Source organism: Pinus tabuliformis, chromosome 4_2 (genome assembly GCF_031772625.1).
Source record: "Pinus tabuliformis cultivar Carrire ecotype Pingquan chromosome 4_2, CPIR1, whole genome shotgun sequence".
Taxonomy (NCBI): domain Eukaryota; kingdom Viridiplantae; phylum Streptophyta; class Pinopsida; order Pinales; family Pinaceae; genus Pinus; species Pinus tabuliformis.
Genome location: NC_142304.1, coordinates 1,147,606,896 through 1,147,613,216, shown reverse-complemented (window position 1 = coordinate 1,147,613,216; position 6,321 = coordinate 1,147,606,896).

Below are 6,321 nucleotides of genomic sequence, written 5' to 3'. Positions count from 1 at the left end.
CATGATTTCGAAGGCTTCTGGCTCAGTTCCTATCTTCTGTTGTGACAGAGCAATTCTCAGGTGGGGAATAAGCGAAGCTATAAACCACTTGTGATGCTAACCATCTGTGAGTTTCATGTTAGCTTCTTGAATCTGACACTTCAACCTTTGATCTAATTCCCATGGTGTCTCATCGACCCTCATCATGATTTTTTTAAATCCAACTACTGACTATAATTTAGACTTAGGCTTATTAAACTCCATGTTTAAAGCAGCCTTAGTCTCTGCTAGCGATGTGAGAGGATTATCAGAAAAATACTTAATATACCAAGTTAGCATTCAATCCTATAGAGCGATAACCAATTGTGCCTTCTTTATATTGTCATCAGTAATTTCTTGCGCTATCCACAAAACATTCGCAACATACCAAAACTACTTTGTATCTTCACTCCCTACGCCTTTGAAAATCGGCAGTTTCATCTCGCCATGCTAAATGGAGGTGGTGGAGGTGCAGGTGGAGGGGCAAGTTAGGTCCCTATAATACTAGTGTAACCCCTTATTGTTATTAATACAATCCTCTTATTATATTTTTGTGCCCATGTAGTCCTCATATTGTTATTATTGTGCCCCATATAAGCCCACTATTGTTATTATTGTGCCCTTACATTATTATTGTTATGTTGGCTCTGATTATATTATGACCCCTTAGGCTCCTATATATAGAAAGGAGGTATTGTCATTTGTACAATACAAGAATTTTTCATTTGTGTAATGTAAAGGAGGTTCCTCCTCGAAGAGGCTAAATTCTAAGGCGTTTATCTTTCTTTTCTATCTTCTTGTGAGCTAGTTCCATAACATTTGGTATCAGAGCTGTGGATTCTAGGGTTTTGCTGCTCCAAACAAGTCATCGTGGAAGTTTCACTATAATCTTTTCGCTACGAATTTCAAAATCTAAAACAAAAACCCATTTGAGAAGAAATCATGCTGAACTGTGTGTCCGCATTTGAGATCTTTTATCGCTATATTTTCGGAGATATGAGCTGAGGAAGTTAGAGTTTTTGCAAGCTCCAGAATTTCATCTAAAACAGGTCATTTTGAACTTTTCACTCTAATATTTGTTCTACGAAGGTTCAAACTTTGAAATTAAAACCCATTTGAACTGAAATAATGGTGAAGCTCGGGTCCAAATTTTAGATCTTGTATCGCTATATTTTCAGAGATATAATCTAAGACATTTAGGGTTTCTGGAGGCTCCCGAATTACATCCTAAACAGGTGACCTTGGGAAAATCGTCATAAATTTCTCTCTGAACATCAAATTGAAATTTCGTAAGAAGTTTCAGAAATAGGACGGACTATAGTTTTCTATGTATCGATTTCAAGTCCTAAGGTTGAAACAGTGACACGAGGCACTTCGTACAAGTTCGATCTATTGAACCAGTCTATAATTGGGTCATCACGGGAGATTTGACATAACGCTTCCTTAAAGAATCCAATATTGATCAGACTCTCGAGGATAGAAAGAGGACTCATAGTGCTACTACAGAACGAAATTTCAGAACTTGGAGATCTAGAATTAAAGAGTTACAGCGATTTCAAGATCGAGCTCCTAAAATCAAGAAAAGGCAATATGAGGAAGTTTGATGGCAATGATATGATAAATTGGATACTATAGATGGAACAATATTTTGATCTACATGAGGTGCATCTGTTACAAAAGGTACGTATTGCATCTTCATATTTAGAACCAGATCAATTTTTATGGTATAAAGGGTTGTGTTCTCGTAGAGCACTTGTCACTTGGTCAATTTTCATAGAAGAAATGATAGCACATAATGAGGATACAAAGAGTAACACCTTCTTTAGCCAATTGATAAATCTCAAAGAAAAGGGTTCAATGGAAGAGCACATTGAGGATTTCAAAAAATTGAATATAAGGGTAAATGATATTCCAGAGAAGAAAAGGATTGATGTCTTCGTAGGGACTTTAAAGGATAACATTCAACATCAGGTTCGTCTTTGGGAACTTGATTCATTAGAGAAGGCATTCACGTTGGCAAGAAAAATTGAAAGCGAAATTATGGAAACAAGGAATCCTACCACTCATGACTATAATTATGGAATTGTTTTTTCTCCTAGCCTTCCACAACCTACAAGGTTTACACCACAACAATTAGAAGAAAAAAGAGAAAAAGAGCTTTGTTACAATTGTGATAGAAAATGCACTAAAGGTCATAAGTGTGCTGAGAAGAAACTATTTTACATAGGTTATTAAGAGGAGGAAGAAAATGATCAAGAAACATCAAAAGAAGAGGATATACACTAGGAACCAACCCCAGAGAAAGAAGAAATGAATCCGACCATATCTTGTAAAGCATTGGCAAGAATTACCACTCCTCAAACTATCAAGATAGAAGGACATATCAATAAGAAAAGGGTTCAAGAAGTGAAATATCACATTGAGAAAGAAGAAATGAATCCAGCCATATCTTGTAATGCATTGGCTAGAATTACCACTCCTCAAAATATAAATATAGAAGGACATATCGAGAAGAAAAATGTGGAAGATCACATCGAGCATCAAGAAATGAATCTAACCATATCTTGTAAAGCATTGGAAGAAATTACCACCCCTCAAACTCTAAAGATAGAAGGACATATCAAGAAGAAAAAGGTTCAAGCAGTGAAAGATCACCTCGAGCATCAACAACAAGTTCTCCAACTTTCAAAGGATAATACCACTTTGGTGCATAATCAAATGAAACAATAGGTAGATCAACATCGCAGTGAAAAATGTTTTGATGTCGGTGATTGGGTATTTTTATGGCTACATCTCAAGCAAGCTATTTATGAGAAGGAAATGTTGGCAAAACTACATGCACTTAAGAAATGGCGACCTTACCCAATGGGAAGACACTTAAAGATAAAAATGGATCATGATAGTCTTAAATACTTTTTAGAACAAATATTATCTTTAGAAGAACAGAAAAAATGGGTCACAAATATTTTGGGTTATGACTTTGACATCATCTATAGAAAAGGGAAGAAAAATTTGGTTGTAGATGCACTCTCAAGAACGAATGAGGATGTGGAAGCATTGTTTTGTGCTATTTCTATTATCCAACTTGATTGGATAAACAAAGCAAGGGATGAATGGAAGACGGACGAAGAAGTGTGGCCACTCATTCAAAAGTTGCAGAAGATCCCAATTCAAACAATATTGCCAGAACATGAAGAGGAAGGAAAAATCATATTGGAACCTGGGGCAGTCACAGAAACAAGAACCTGACAGCTACGAAATCAATCAATTTCAGAGTATCTCATCAAATGGAAGAACTTACCCGCTGAAGATTCCACATGGGAGGACAAGAATTTTATACAGAAGCATCAAGAACTACTCAAGCGTTGAGGACAACACTTTTTGAAGGAGAGGGGCATGTGAGGCCCCTATACTACTAGTGTAACCCCTTATTGTTATTAGTACAACCCCCTTATTTTATGGTTCTACCCATGTAGTCCCCATATTGTTACTATTGTGACCCATAGAAGCCCACTAATGTTATTATTGTGCCCTTACATTATTTTTGTTATGTCGGTTCTGATTATATTATGACCCCTTAGACTCCTATATAGAAAGGAGGTCTTGTCATTTGTATCATCCAAGAATTGTTTATTCGTGTAATGTAAAGGAGGTTGCCCCCCCGAATAGGCTTATTTCTAATGTGTTCATCTATCTTTTCTATCTTTTTGTGAGCTGGTTACATAACAATAAGCCTCTGAAAACAAGATCGCACAAGTTGTTGATCATTGGCTCAATCGGATTCTGGGAGGATTTGTTACAGAATTTGCAGTTGATACCTTAGTCAACCTCAGCGAAGCGGAGCGGCAATTTTTCAAAGGACTGCGAGCTAAGTATTTAAGATCTTTGAATACCTGGATTAAAATGTTGTTATGTGAAAAACAGGTAATGCCCTTTCCTTGATGTTCGGAGCTACGCGAAGTGGAAAACTCTGTAGAGATCGAGAGAGATCAAGTCCAACATATGGCTCGTTGATCGGACCTCCTTTGAGCGACGATGAGGGAGTGGTATGAGCCTCACCGTGGAGTGTTGTCTAGCTGATACCATAAGGTTTTCCGCAAACACATCATCTGTCCACTCCACCTCCACCCACACCTCCACCGCATACACCTTCGCCCACACCTCCACCTCCACCACCTCCATTCAACATGGTGATTACGATGAATCTACCGATTTTCGAAGGCATGGGGAGTGAAGATACAAAGTAGTTTTGGTTTGTTGCGAATGTTGTGTGGACAGTGGAACAGATTACTGATGACAATATAAAGAAGGCACAATTGGTTACCGCTCTGCAGGATCGCATGCTAACTTGGTATATTAAGTATTGTTCTGATAATCCTCTCGCATCACTAAGAGAGACTAAGGCTGTTTTAAACAAGGAGTTTAATAAGCCTAAGTCTGACTTACAATCAGTAGTTGGATTTAAAAAAATCATGATGAGTGTTGTTGAGACACCATGGGAATTAGATCAAAGGTTGAAGTATCAGATTCAAGAAGCTAACATGCAACTCATAGATGGTTAGCATCGCGAGTGGTTTATAGCTTCGTTTCTTCCCCACCTGAGAATTTATCTATCACAATATAACATAGGAACTAAGGCAGAAGCCTTCGAAATCATGATGAGGTTACATGCAACGCCTATTCACGATGTGACCTTGGGGATACCGCAAATCCACTCTCAGTTACAAAGCCTCTGCCTAGAATTACAGAGCTTAAATAAAGACAAGGAGACTAAACTAAAGGTGTGCATGGAAGTCTAGTTTCTGAAGTGCAAGATCTAGGGGCACAATAAATACCATTGGCATGTATTCGCGAATTATATTATAGGAAGGGGGCCAATTCCCCTGAAGCCAGAAGTCCCAGCAGGGATGAGCATGGGGGATGTGCTATGGTGCGCTATTTGTCAAGTTGTTGGACAACATGCGACGAATAATTTCCATTTTCTTCAAATGTTCATCCAGACACCTCAGCAGCTGTTATATAACTTCTGCAAATCTATGGGCCATGATGAGCGCCATTGTTGGAGCTATGAGCTAATGATGGAAAGAACACCTACATACCGGATGCAAGCAGAAACTCAGCTTCCAGATCACGGCGTCGGGGGGGGGGCGTGGAGGTTATCAGGGATGAGGACGAGGCCGAGGAGGAGGAGGGCCTGGTAGAGGCTGTGTTCAGGTCTTCTACTACAATTATGGATAGCCAGGGCACTGCACATGGGAGTGTTAGAATCATACACGCCCATCATGTCAATACTACAGCTAGTTTGACCATACCATAGAAGAATGCCTGGTGCTGATAGCTAAAATGCAAGAGAATAAAGCACAACCTCAACAACCTATGTAGAACTTACAGATTATTAGGGCCGAACCCTACGAGGAAGATCAAAGTGTAAATATAGTGCTTAGAAGTGAAATAACAACTGATGATGATAGGGGTAAACAACCTGAAGAGGGCAGATGGGTCTGCAAGGCCCCAGTGTTGGAAATAATATTGAGAGGGGGGGTCAATCAATATTTACAAATCAATAACTTTTTCATTTTCATAATCAGGTTTATATACACTACTTCAGAGAAGGGAACTCGCTTGTATGCAATTGTTCTTAAGGCAACCAACGTATATCCAGTGAACTTATGATTCAGTTAATTCATCATATGTTGATATTTAATCAGTGCATCAGTAATTATTAAACATTAAGCAGTAACCATGTGCAGTAATAATATAATAAGCCATCACACATAAGCAACACACATGAACACCAAGATTTAAGGTGGAAACTCAATGTGGGTGAAAACCACCTGGTGTTGTCGTCTCTGTCTTCTTTTAATAATAAGAAAATATGTTTACAATACTGTATTGGTGCAGACTCATACTAGTATGTAGCCACCCACCTGCAGAAGGCTACAACCTTCTCTCCTTATCCAGCTTCTTCTGGAAGGGAGGTACAACCCCCTAGTTCTTGTACTAGCTGATATATTTACTAGTATGTAGGCTCCAACCTACAGAAGGCTCCAACCTTCACTCATTATCTAGCTGCTACTGGAAGGCAGCTCCAAATCCCTGATAAAATCACCAACCACTACTGGTAGGAAGCTTCGACTACCTCACTAAAGGCTCCAACCCTCAGTATCCTCTAGGGACCACGTTTCATAAATTTTCACACTGGATACTCCTGGTACTCAACAACACTATATGTAGGCCATGTTTCGTTGAATTTTCATACTGGACCCATACGTAACATTGATGCTCAAAATTAATCACCACTAC